The sequence below is a fragment of the Tachyglossus aculeatus genome, chromosome 2 (genome assembly GCF_015852505.1).
Source record: "Tachyglossus aculeatus isolate mTacAcu1 chromosome 2, mTacAcu1.pri, whole genome shotgun sequence".
Lineage (NCBI taxonomy): Eukaryota > Metazoa > Chordata > Mammalia > Monotremata > Tachyglossidae > Tachyglossus > Tachyglossus aculeatus.
The window spans coordinates 134,517,421-134,530,744 of record NC_052067.1 but is presented as its reverse complement, the minus strand read 5'-3'; positions in this window follow the sequence as shown (position 1 = coordinate 134,530,744).

Here is a 13,324-nt window from a genome sequence, read left to right as displayed (position 1 = left end):
CTCACCCTGGGCTTCAAAGCTGCCCATCACCTCGCCCCCTCCTACCTCACCTCCCTTCTTTCCTTCTACAGCCCACCCTGCACCCTCCACTCCTCTGCTGCTAATCTCCTCACCGTACCTCGTTCTCGCCTGTCCTGCCATCGACCCCCGGCCCACGTCATTCCCCAGGCCTGGAATGCCTTCCCTCTGCCCATCCACCAAGCTAGCTCTCTTCCTCCCTTCAAGGCCCTACTGAGAGCTTACCTCCTCCAGGAGGCCTTCCCAGACTGAGCCCGTTCCTTCCTCTCCCCCTCGTCCCCCCTCCATCCCCACATCTTACCTCCTTCCCTTCCCCACGGCACCTGTATATATGTATATATGTTTGTACATATTTATTACTCTATTTATTTATTTAATTATTTCACTTGTACTTATCTATTCTATTTTATTTTGTAGTATGTTTGGTTTTGTCTCCCCCTTTTAGACTGTGAGCCCACTGTTGGGTAGGGACTGTCTCTATATGTTGCCAATTTGTACTTCCCAAGCACTTAGTACAGTGCTCTGCACACAGTAAGTGTTCAATAAATACGATTGATGATGATGATGATGTTCCTTCTATCTCCATCTCTACACTGATCCTTGGGGACTTCACTATCCAAATAGATGTTCCTGATGACCCTTCTGCTACAAACTTGCTATTACTTCTCAACTCCACTGACCTCCTGCTCCATCCCACCTTGCCCATTCACCAACTTGAACACTCCCTAGTCCTCATAATCTCTAGTCATTGTACAATCTCTTCCCGCACCAACTCTGAAATGCCTCTATCTGACCACAACGTCCTCTCCTACCTTCTCTCCCACACACTCCCACTCAACAAATCTGTCCTGTTCCCCAACAGAGGCCTCTGATCTTTTGACCCTATCCAATTTTCTCAAGTTAGCGTGAACCATTTAGCCTCCATACGCAAACTGCTTTTCTTTGATTCATTCATTCATTCATTCATTCAATTGTATTTATTGAGCACTTACTGTGTGCAGAGTACTGTACTAAGCACTTGGTAAGTATCAAATTGACACCCTCAACACCAACCTCTCCACTGAACTCAACTCACTCAATCCCTTATTCCCTCATGAATCATGTACCAGTAACCCACAGCCCTGGATTCACTTATTCATTCATTCAATCGTATTTATTGAGCTCTTACTGTGTGCAAAGCACTGTGCTGAGCACTTGGGAAGTACAAATCAGCAACGTATAGAGACGGTTCCTATCCAGCAACGAGCTCACAGTCTAAAAGTGGGAGACAGACAACAAACCAAAATCACAATCTGCTTCCTTCATGCCTATGAATGAGCCACAGAGTGCTGCTGGTGGAAATCCAGATATCAGGCTGACCTCATCTACTTCCAGTTCAACTTTGCATGCTTCAACTTTGCTGTCTCCTCTGCCCAGCAACACTATTTCTCCATTCGTATTGAGTCCTGTGCCCATTGCTCTTGCCAGTTGTTTCAGTTGGTAAACTCCAAACACCCAGCCTCTCTGCCACCCCCAACTCTGGCCCTTAATGAGCTGGCCACATACTTCACTGAGAAAATTGGAATCACTAACATGATCTCCCTAAAAATCTCCCCTGCTCTTCTCCAATCCCTCCCTCCTGCCCTTTCTTCAACTTTCCCATCTTTCCCAGCAGTATCTCAAGAGTAGATCTGCCTTCTCTCAAAATCCACCCACTTCACCTACCTACGCCTCTGACCTCATCCCATCTCACCTGAACAAAGCACTCTCTTCCCTCCCTCCCAGACTGCCACCTTCAACTATTTGTTCTTCAGAAGCAGTGAGCGAGATATAGAGTCATCTGTCTTATTCACACGACCCCAACCTGTACACTTCACTCCTCCTATGTCAACTTACTCAATGTACCTCGATATAATCTATCTCAATGTCGACCTCTCACCCATGTCCTGCCTTGGGCCGGGAATGCTCTCAATCAATCAATCAATCAATCATATTTATTGAGCGCTTACTGTGTGCAGAACACTGTACTAAGTGCTTGGGAAGTACAAGTTGGCAACATATAGAGACAATCCCTACCCAATAGTGGGCTCACAGTCTAGAAGTCTCCCTTTTCATATCTTACAGACGATAACTCTCCCCATCTTCAAAGCCATATTGAAGGCACATCTCCTCCAAGGGGTTTTCCCCGACTAGGCCCTCCATTCCTTTTTTCTCACTCCCTTCTGCATCACCCTTACACTTGGATTTGTACCCTTTATTCACCCCTCCCTCAGACCCACAGCACTTATGAACATATCCATAATTATTTATAGTAATGTGTATCTCTAGACTGTGGGTAGGGAACGGGTCTACCATCTCTGTTACCTTGAACTCTTCCAAGTACTTAGTAAAGTTCTCTGCACACAGTAAGTGCTCAGCGAATACTGTTGATTGATGGATTGAGCTGTCTCCACAAGCCCTTTCAGGAGGAGTCTGATTCTGCTTGCCGGTCCCCTCCGCAACACTGCCAAGATCCGCCCTTTCCTCTCCATACAAACCACTACCCTGCTCGTTCAAGCTCTCATCCTATCCCATCTGGAGTACTGTATCAGCCTCCTCTCTGATCTCCCATCCTCCTGTCTCTCCCCACTTCAATCCATACTTCACGCCGCTGCCCAGATTGTCTTTGTCCAGAAACGCTCTGGGCATGTTACTCCCCTCCTCAAAAATCTCCAGTGCCTACCAATCAACCTGCGCATCAGGCAGAAACTCCTCACCCTGGGCTTCAAGGCTCTCCATCACTTCGCCCCCTCCTACCTCACCTCCCTTCTCTCCTTCTACAGCCCAACCTGCACCCTCCACTCCTCTGCCGCTAATCTCCTCACCATGCCTCATTCTCACCTGTCCCGCCGTCAACCCCCGGCCCACGTCATTCTCCTGGCCTGGAATGCCCTCCCTCCCCACATCCACCAAGCTAGCTCTCTTCCTCCCTTCAAGGCCCCACTGAGCACTCACCTCCTCCAAGAGACCTTCCCAGACTGAGCCCCCTCCTTCCTCTCCCCCTCCTTCCCCTCTCCATCCCCCTTGCCTTACCTCCTTCCCTTCCCCACAGCACCTGTATATATGTATATATGTTTGTACGCACTATTACTCTATTTATTCATTTTACTTGTACATATTCTATTTATTTTATTTTGTTAATATGTTTAGTTTTGTTCTCTGTCTCCCCCTTCTAGACTGTGAGCACACTGTTGGGTAGGGACCGTCTCTATATATTGCCAACCTGTACTTCCCAAGCGCTTAGTACAGTGCTCTGCACACAGTAAGCGCTCAATAAATACGATTGAATGAGTCAATGAATGAATGAAATTCTGCTTCTCACAACCAGTCCTCCCCAGGCCAAGACTGCCTGCACTGACGTACTCACCAGTGGAGTGCAGATGGGCTGGGGCTTCTCTCTGACAGGGGGCTACAACTGGAATACAGCTCATCCTTTGGGCTCCATCAGGGCTGAAGCTGTAGTGCTCTGTGCGTTTATTGTGAGGAAGGGCAGGAGGGAGTCACTGTGCAGCTGCAGGGGGAGGGCAGGCTGGGCCTTGGGGCTGCTGGGAGCCTCCAAGGAGCTGGCCAATGATAATGTGCCTTGTAAACAGGGCCTTCCTGCCCAGCACAACCACACGCCCAAGGGAGAGGGTCCTGGGTAACATAGCTCTTGAAATCTGGCCCTCAAGCATTGAAGTGGATGAATCTTTTCCCTGGTGCATGGGATGTGGTAGAAACTGATTCCATGTTTACCCTGTCCACAGCAACCTGAGTGGGATGGTTGGAATAGGGAATGATGTAGGGCGTGGTTGGTGTTTTGGATCTGGGAAGAGAACAGTTTGGGGAGGTTCCTGGGTCTCAGGCCCCCATCTTCACCCTAAATCTCCAGTGGCCCAGACTGGGAATGGACTGTGGAGTAGGATGTTGGCAACCAAGAGGGGCCCAAAGGTGGGTGTGCTTGTCTGTTGTTGCCCTTTGGCCCTGGGAGAAAAGCACCTTCACTTCCCAATGCAATACCGGGCAGAGCTTGTCAACTGATGGCCCAGGGCTTGTCAATTTTTGTTTCCTATTCACACCCTATATCCTCAACATTTATGATTAAAACAAGGTTTATCAAAGACATCTTTTCCTGGTAAAATGAAAGGACTGTAATGTTCCTTTTTCTCCCACTTTATCACAATGTAGGAACAGCTCTATTTGTAGATGCCCAAGTTGGTTTTCAAAGAGAAATCAGGCATGAGAGTGGATGGTCAAAATAAAGAACAGATCTGAAAATATGGGCTAATAATAATAATAATTATGATATTTGTTAAGCACCTACCATGTGCCAAGCACTGCTCTAAGCACTCAGGTAGATACAAGGTAATTCATTCATTCAATCATATTTACTGAGTGCTTACTGTGTGCAGAGCACTGTACTAAGCACTTGGGAAGTGCAAGTTGGCAACATATAGAGACGGTCCCTACCCAACAGCAGGCCGGTAATCAGGTTGGACACAGTTCCTGTCCCAGTTGGGGCTCACAGTCTTAATCCCCATTTTACAGATGAGGTAAATTAGGCACAAAGAAATGTAGTGATTTGCCCAAGGTCACACAGCAGACATGTGGTGGAGCCGGGATTAGTAACCACACCCTCTGACTACCATGCCCGTGGCTCTTTCCACTAGACAACACTGCTTCAATTCATATTGATTAAGTGGGGTGATAGACTGTAAGCTTAATGAAGGCAGAGTTTGTGTCTGTTTATTGTTATATTGTACTCTTCCAAGAGCTTAGTGCAGTGCTCTGCACACAGTAAACACTCAGTAAATACAATTGAATGAATGAATGAATTTTGCAGCTATCCTCTTCAGAGCCTCCTACAGTACTCAGCACATTGTGGGAATTAAATTAAAATTGATAATTGACCGACGCATGTCAGAGAGATATTGAAAAATGGCCAAAAGAAGGGTGGTCTTCTATTAATTAATTCCTATACAATTGGAAATGGATAAAGACAATTATTTAAGTATTCTTAAATACTCTTCCCCACTCTTCCTCCACCCACCTTACCTCCAAGTCTTTTCAGGTGATATGAGGTTAGTTTTAAAGACTCCCACTGATGGGCAATTTTTCTTCTAGCTCGGTAAGCACCCCTCAGGTTGCCATATTTAACATTTATGACATCTATGCTACTCTCTGTTTGGGATAGATAGATAGATTGAGCACTTATTGTGTACTGAGCACTGTACTGAGCACTTGGGAGAGTACTTGGGAGAAGCAGCATGGCATGGTGATTAGAACACAGGCCTGGGAGTTCTAATCCTGGTTCCACCACTTGTCTGCTGTGTGACCAGTTACCTCATCTGTAAAATGGGGATTGAGACTGTGATCCTCATGTGGGACAGGGACTGTGTCTAATTTGCTTGTATCTACCCTAGTGCTTAGTACAGTGCCTGGCACATAGTAAGTGCTTAACAAGTTCCATTGTTATTATTATTATTACTACAATATAACAGAGTTGGTAGACATGTTCTCTGCCCACAATAAGTTCACAGTCTAGAGGGAGAAAAAGAGAGAGACAATGATATAAATAAATAAATAAATAAATAAATAAATAAATAAATAAATAAATAAATAAATAAACAAATAATAGATAATTGATAGATATGTACATAGTTCTTGTGGGGCTGAGGTGGGGGCAAGTACCAAATGTCCAAAGGTCATATAGATACAAGTGCATAGGTGATGGAGAAGGGAGAGGGAGCCAGGGAAAGAGGGCTTAATCAGGAAAGGATTTGGAAGAGATAATAATAGTAATTCTGGCATTTGTTAAGTGCTTATTATGTGCCAGGCACTGTACTAATCACTGAAGTGGATACAAGGAAATCAAGTTAGGCACAGTCCTTGTCCCACATGGGGTTCGCAATCTTTATAGATGAGGTAACTGAGGCACAGAGAAGTGAAGCGGCTCACCCAAGGCCACACAGCAGACAATTGGTAGATCTGGGAATAGGATCCATGACCTTCTGACACCTAGGCCCATGATTTATCCACTATGCCATGCTGTAACCTCAATAAGGCTTTGAAGGTGGGAAGAGTCATGGTCTAATGTGAGGGGAAGGGAGTTCCAAGCTAGAAGGAGAACATGGAAACAGGGTAGATATTCAGATACATGAGAATGAGGAAACTCCCACTAAAGGAGTGACATATGTGTTCAGGGCTGCAGTAGGAAATCAGTGAGGTAAGATAGGAGGGGCTGAGATAAATGAGTCCTTTAAAGCTTTTGGTAAGGAGTTTCTGTTTGATGTGGAGGTGGCTAGGCAGCCACTGGAGGTTCTTGAGGAGTGACATGGCCATGGACTGACTTTTTTAGTAAAATGATTCATGCAGCAGAGTGAAGTATGGACTGGAAGTGGGAGAGACAGGAGGCAAGAAGGTCAGTGAGGGGGTAGATGCAGTAGTCAAGGCAGGATAGGATAAATGTTTTGATTAACATGGAGGCAGTTTAGGTGAGGAGAAAACGGTGGATTTTGGTGATGGCGTGAAGGTAGAATCAACAGGATTTGGTGGCAGATTGAATATCTGAGTTGGATGAAAGAGATGAGTCAACAACACCAAGGTTATGGGCTTGTGAGGTAGGGCGGATAGTGATATCTATACTGATGGGAAAGACAAGAGAAGGGCAGTGCTTGGTTGGGAAGATATGTCGTTCTGTTTTGGACATCTTTAGTTTGAGGTCTGGTGGGACATCCAGGTGGTGATGTCCCAAAGGCAGAAGGAAATATGAGACTGCAGAAAAGGAGAAAGAGCTGGGTTAGTGATGTAGATTTGGGAATCAACTGTATTTACTGAGCACTTACTGTGTGCAGAGCACTTTAATAAGTGCTTGGGACAGTACAATACAACAGATTCATTCCCTGCCCACAACAAGCTTACAGTCTAGAGGGAATCATCCACATAGAGATGGTAATTGAAACTGTGGTTGTGAATGAGTTCTCCGAGGGAGTGGGTGGGGATGGAGAATAGATGGGGACCCAGAATTGAGCCTTGAAGGACTCTCATTATCAGACGGTGGGAAGCAGAGGAGGATCCTACAAAAGAGACCGAGAAGAAGCGGTCAGAGAGAAAGGAGGAGAACCAGGAAAGGACAGTGTCAGTGAAGCCAAGGTTGGATATAGTTTCAAGGAGAAGAGGGTGGTCCACAGTGTTAAAGGCAGCTAAGAGGTTAGGAGGAAGCAGGAAGGAAAACCAAAGCACAGCTTCTGTGGCTTCTTGGGAGTCTTGTCTGTTCCTTGCCTGTGTTGCCTGGGAGGAGGACTGAGAGTTGGCTCCAGGAAAAAGATGATAGACATAATTGAAAGGAGGGCAGCTTCCTATAAATTAATTTCCATATAACTGAAAATGGGAGAAGGCAATAATTCTTAAATACTCCTTGCCGCCCTTTCGCCACCCATCATTCCTTCCCATCACACCTTCAGTTCACCATGGGGCCAGAGACCCGGGTTCTAATCTCAGCTCTGCCACTTGTCTGCTGTGTGACCTTGGGCAAATCACTTAATTTCTCTGTGCCTCGGTTAGCTCATCTGTAAAATGAGGATTAAGACTGTGAGCCCCACGTGGGACAGGGATTGTCCAACCCGATTTGCTTGTATCCAAGTCTAGTAGTGCTTGTAGTACATCGCCAAAATCCATCCACATCACCAAAATCCTCCTCTTCCTCTTCATCCAAACTGCCACCACGGTAATACAAGCACTTATCCTAGTCCACCTTGATTATTGTATCAGCCTAATTTCTGACCTCCCTGCCTCCTGTCTCTCCCCACTCCAGCTGCTGCCAGAATCTTTTTCCTTCAAAACGTTCAGACCATGTTTTCTCCCTCCTCAAGAAATGCCAGTGATTGCCCATCCACCTCCACATCAAACAAAAACTGCTCACCATTGGCTTTAAAGCACTTAATCAATCAATCGTATTTATTGAGCGCTTACTGTGTGCAGAGCACTGTACTTAGCGCTTAAGCCCTTTGCCCTCTCCTACTTCACCTCGCTACTCTCCTAATACAACCCAGCCCTCATACTTTGTTCCTCTAATGCTAACTTTCTCACTGTACCTCAATCTCGCCTACCTCACCGCCTACCTCTCGCCCATATTCTACCTCTGGCCTGGAATGCCCTCCCTTCTCATGTCAGACAGATAATTGCTCTCCCCCACTTCAAAACCTTATTGAAGACACATCTCCTCCAAGAAGCCTTCTCTGACTAAACCCTCCTCTCCTCTTCTCCCACCTCTTTCTGTGCACTCTTCCTTGCTCCTTCATTCATCCTCCGTCCCATCCCCACAGTACATATGTATTTATCCATATATGTAATATATATTATAGTATATATATAATTTATTTATTTATCTATCTATCTATTTATGTCTCCCTCTCTAGACATTGAGCTTGTTGTGGGCAGGAATATGTGTTTGTTGTTATAGTGTACTCTCCAAAGTACTTAGTACAATGCTTTAAACACAGTAAACACTCAATAAATATGATTGATTGATTGATTGGCACATAGTAAGTACTTAACAAATACCATAATTATTATTATTACTGAACTTCTCTGTGCCTCAATTATCTCTTCTGTAGAATGGGGATTAAGACTGTAAGCCCCATGGGAGACAGGGACTGTGCCCAACCTGACAGCTTTATTCCTACCCCAGAGCTTAGTACAATGCATGGCACATAATAAGCACATAACAAATACCATAAAAAAGCCCTATGTAGAGGTCTCCAAGTTGACCATGAGCCATGGGGTTGCCCCGGTCCCTCACCCCAGCATTGATCCCCCACAGTGGGGGCAGGAGGTGCAGGGCATTCAGAGTCCTCCCCAGGACAGCTCCATGATATAGGCTCAGGGGACTTACTCTGTGCCATGCAGTCTCTTCTGCTGGGGACCTGGGACACTTATGGATTGCATCATATGACTGATTCCAGGGGCAGACACTAGGCCAGCTTCAGATTGCATCATATGCCTGGCAGGTGTCAGTCATAGGGGACTTGATGCTCTGGATCAGGGAGCCCATTGTTGCATGGCTTTGACAAAGTTCAAAGTTCAGAGAATTTGTTTCTTCTCCACCCCGTTCTCCCTCACCACTTGTAGATCCCCTGACCCAAAGGGGACCTGGCTGGGGTCTAGGGCTCCCAGCTATGCCACTAGCATGCTATGTGACCTCGGGCAAATCCGCTCCATTCCTGTTCAGGACAAGATAGGAGAAACTGTGGCAGGAGGGATTTCAGTGGGAGAGGGATGTTGGACGAGGACCGGATTAACAAAGGAATTTGGGGAGTTTCCTTGTGGAGTGTCCTACAGGAAGCTCCCATCTGGCTAGGCTGGGCGTGCTGCAAGCGGCTGAAGGGAGAAGATGGATGTGGCAACCTCGGGATTTCTGGCCCAGAGACCAGTGATGATGGGGGGATTCCCCTGGGGCACACAGCTGTTGTTCATAAATCCAGTCTCCACTGCCCCCTTCCCACCCCTCCTGGGGTTTATGCACTTTCTCTGAGTGCTTAGTGGAACGAGAGACCTGGCCAGGGCCCAGGAAGCAGTGGTCTCAGAGGTGCTGCCCACATTATAAAGATCCTTCATACGAGCCCCGGGGCAGAGAGCTCCCTGCCCTGTGCCTGGCTCGCACACCCCACACACCACAGGAACCTGCTTCCAGTAGAAGGTTCTCCAGTAGGTGCCTGGGGATGGGGATGGGGCTTGGGCTTGGCCTATGGGGAACCAGTCTACAGTGCAGCTACTGGGCGGGCCTAAGGAACCCGAGTGCTCGGACTCTGAGGTGAGTCCATTCATGCCCAGAATATGGTAGGCAACCACCTGCAGAGTGCCACTGTGTCAGTGGAAAAGAGGCCAGAGGGCTCCTGCGACATGGGAGGAACACTGATTCTGGACAAGTCAATCAATCAATCAATCAATGTTATTCATTGAGTGCTTGCTGTATACGGATTGCTTTGGGGAGTTCAGTGCAATAAATTGGGTGGACACAATCCCTACTGCCAATAATATACACGAATATGTGTATATGAGCTGTGGGCCTCTGGTTGGGGTAAGTAATGAAGTCAATGGGGGCCACAGACACATGTGCAGAGATAATCCAGGAGGAAGGAAGAGTAGGGTGAGAGGCCAGTGAGGAAGTTTCTGAGAGATGTGATTTAGTAGGGTTTTGAAGATGGGAAGAGTGGTGGTCTAACAGATATGAAGAGGGAAGGATGTGAACTACAGGACAGTGGTGAGACAGAGGAGAGCCAACTACAGTGCACGGTTTGGTTATGGTAAGTGTGTGTGCTGTGTTATAGTGGGAGACAGGAGAGCTCCTCTTTAAATCCTGGTGGGAAAGGTGGGAGAGTTCCTTTTAGACTGAAAGCTAGTTATTGGCAGGTAAAGTGTCTGTTTATTATGCTGTATTGTACTCCTCCAACTACTTAATATAGTGCTCTGCACATAAAAAGGCCTGAATAAATACCACTAATTTACTGAGAGTCAAAGAGGGATGAGGTGGTGGGTGGGTCTGGAGAACACCAGGTGAGATTTGAGAGAGATCACACCAGCTGTGTTCACTTTTATCAACAAAACAGATGGTAAGACCATTAGGGGTAAAAGATGGTGTATATGGCGGTATCAGGGAATTTATAGGGTGACTTAAAAGTCTGAAAAACCTGGCATGGGCCATAGGCATGAGAGTCGATAAAGGTAATAATAATAATTAATAATTATGGTATTTGTTAAGCGCTTACTATGTGCTGAGCACTGTTCTAAGCCCTGGGTAGAGTAGTATTGTTACTGGATAGAGGCGGTACAGTCTGAATATGTTTCCCAAATCTTTCTCCAACCCAGGAACTTCATCCTTGGGCTCCCCTCAAATATCTCACATTTACTCAGCTAAAGTTCTCTGCTACAGACAGTATCCTAGAAAAACTGACATTGCCAACACCCTTGTGACACTGGGCATCAGTTCTGTATATTGTGAGTGTTTCTTGGGGAACTTCCCTGTAATAATAATAATAATTATGACATTTGTTAAGCACTTACTATGTACAAAGCACTGTTATGCTGTCACTATTACCAATAAATCCATGGTAGCTGCAAACCCAATTGGATTTTGCAGGGGATGATTAATGCAACAGGAGAACCTCAGGGCGGGACTTAAGGACCAAAAGCATGCATGACGGAATGGATTAAATTGAATGACTTACAGAATTAGCAGAGGAAAAGCACAACCTGATCAGAATGCCAAAAGAGTATGTGAGAGGCAGAATGTTGGAATCAAGTGTTAAGTGTATTTGTGTTTTCCACTGACAGTCCAGAATCTTTCCCAAGGTACCATAAATCTGACAGTCTTGACTTTATTCCATCAACCACTGTTTTTCTCGTGACAGGAAAATCTAAGAGCTTAGCCCTGAGGTTGGCAAGGAGAACTGTATTTCATGTGTTCTTTATCAACTCTGATTGCATATGACTTGATAAGCAGCAAGTATTAGGTTGGTTTGGCCTGACTACTTTTATTTGACTACTCTCACTGAAAAGGCTGAAAGTTTTAGTCTGAACCGATACAGACAGATTTTTTCCCACTGGAGTTGGCAATCCAGTGGGCATGTCTCGATAGGTCTGCACGACTGACTGACAGCCTGACTCTGCCTGGTCAGCTCTGTCCTATCAGCTCTGTCTGATAATCTCTGTCTGGTAGTCTATATTAGGTCAGCTTTGCCAGGCTACTCCTAGTCTTCTTTGTCTGGTCATCTCTGTCTGGTCAGCTTTATCCTGTCAGCTCTGTCTAGTCTTCTTTGTCTGGTCATCTCTGTCCAGTCTGCTCTGCCTGGTCATCTCTGTGTGGTTTGCTCGAGCTGGTTTGTTGTGGTTGGTCATCTCTCTCTGGTTTGTTTAGTCAGGTCATCTCTTTCTGTTTGTCTTTTATGGTAATCTCTTTTGTCGGCCTTGTCTGGTCAGTTCTGTGCTGTGAGCTCTGTCTGGGCAGCTCTGTCTTGTGTGTCTAGTCATCTCTATCTGGAGTGTTCTGTCTAGTCTGTTCTGTCTGGTCAGTTCTATCCTGTCAGCTGTCTGGTCATCTCTATCTGATCTGCTCTGTCCAGTCTGCCCTGTCTGGTCTGGTCTGCTCTGCATGGTCAGATCTGACCTGTCAGCTCTGTTTGGTCGGCTCTGTACTGTCAGCTGTCTGGTCATCTCTATCTGGTCTGTTCTGTCCAGTCTGCCCTATCTGGTCATCTCTGTCTGGTCTGGTCTGCTCTGCTCTGTATGGACAGCTCTATGCTGTCAACTCTGTTCGGTCAGCTGTAACTGGTCATTTTTGTCTGGTAATCTCTTTCTGGTCTGCTCTCTCTAGTCAGTTCCATGCTGTGAGCTCTGCCTGGTCAGCTCTGTCTGATCCGTCCAGTCATCTCTATCTGGTCAGCTCAGTCCAGTCTGTTCTTTCTAGTCTGTTCTATCTGGTCTGCCCAATCATCTGTCTGATCTACGTTGTCTAGTGTTTTCTGTATGATCAGCTCTGTCCTGTCAGCTGTCTGGTCATCTCTGTCTGTTCTGCTCTGCCCGCTCATCTCTGTCTGGCCTGCTCTGTCTGGTTAGTGCCGTCAGGTTAATTTTGCCAGGTCAGCTCTGACCCAGGGCTTTCAATTCGTCAGGCTATCTGGATTCCCTGAAAGGTGGTGGGGAGGAGGGTCGGGGAGAGGTGGGAGTAGGGGGCGGAGGAGAGAGGGTTTGAGGGTGGAAAAGAGACTCTGGAGTGACACACTATACCAAGCCAGTCCAGGAGTATGCCTCCCATCATGGACCCAAGATGCTTGATGGATCTGTGCAATGACTCCTCTCCCTCATCCTCATGGTTACTGACAGACCACCCAACATCCCTAACATTTCCCCTATATTCTTCAAACCTTCCCTCTACTAACCTAAGACCACTCAATAATATTTATGGTATTTGCTAAGAACTTACTATGTGCCAAGCACTGTTTTAAGCACTGGGGTAGATACAAGGTAATCAGGTTGTCCCACATGGGGCTCACAGTCTTAATTCCCATTATACGGATGAGGTAACTGAGGCACAGACAAGTTAAGCGGTTTGCTCAAGGTCAAGCTTACCTTGTCTACCAGCAGACAACTGGTGGAGCCAGGATTAGATCCCATGTCCTCTGACTCCCAAGCCGGTGCTCTTTCCACTAAGCCATGCTGCATCTTCACCATGGCTTTATCCAACTTTTCTGCAAGTGTCTGGAATTTCCCAGCTGCTCAACTAACCATGATTATGAATTCCACCCGGAGGGTG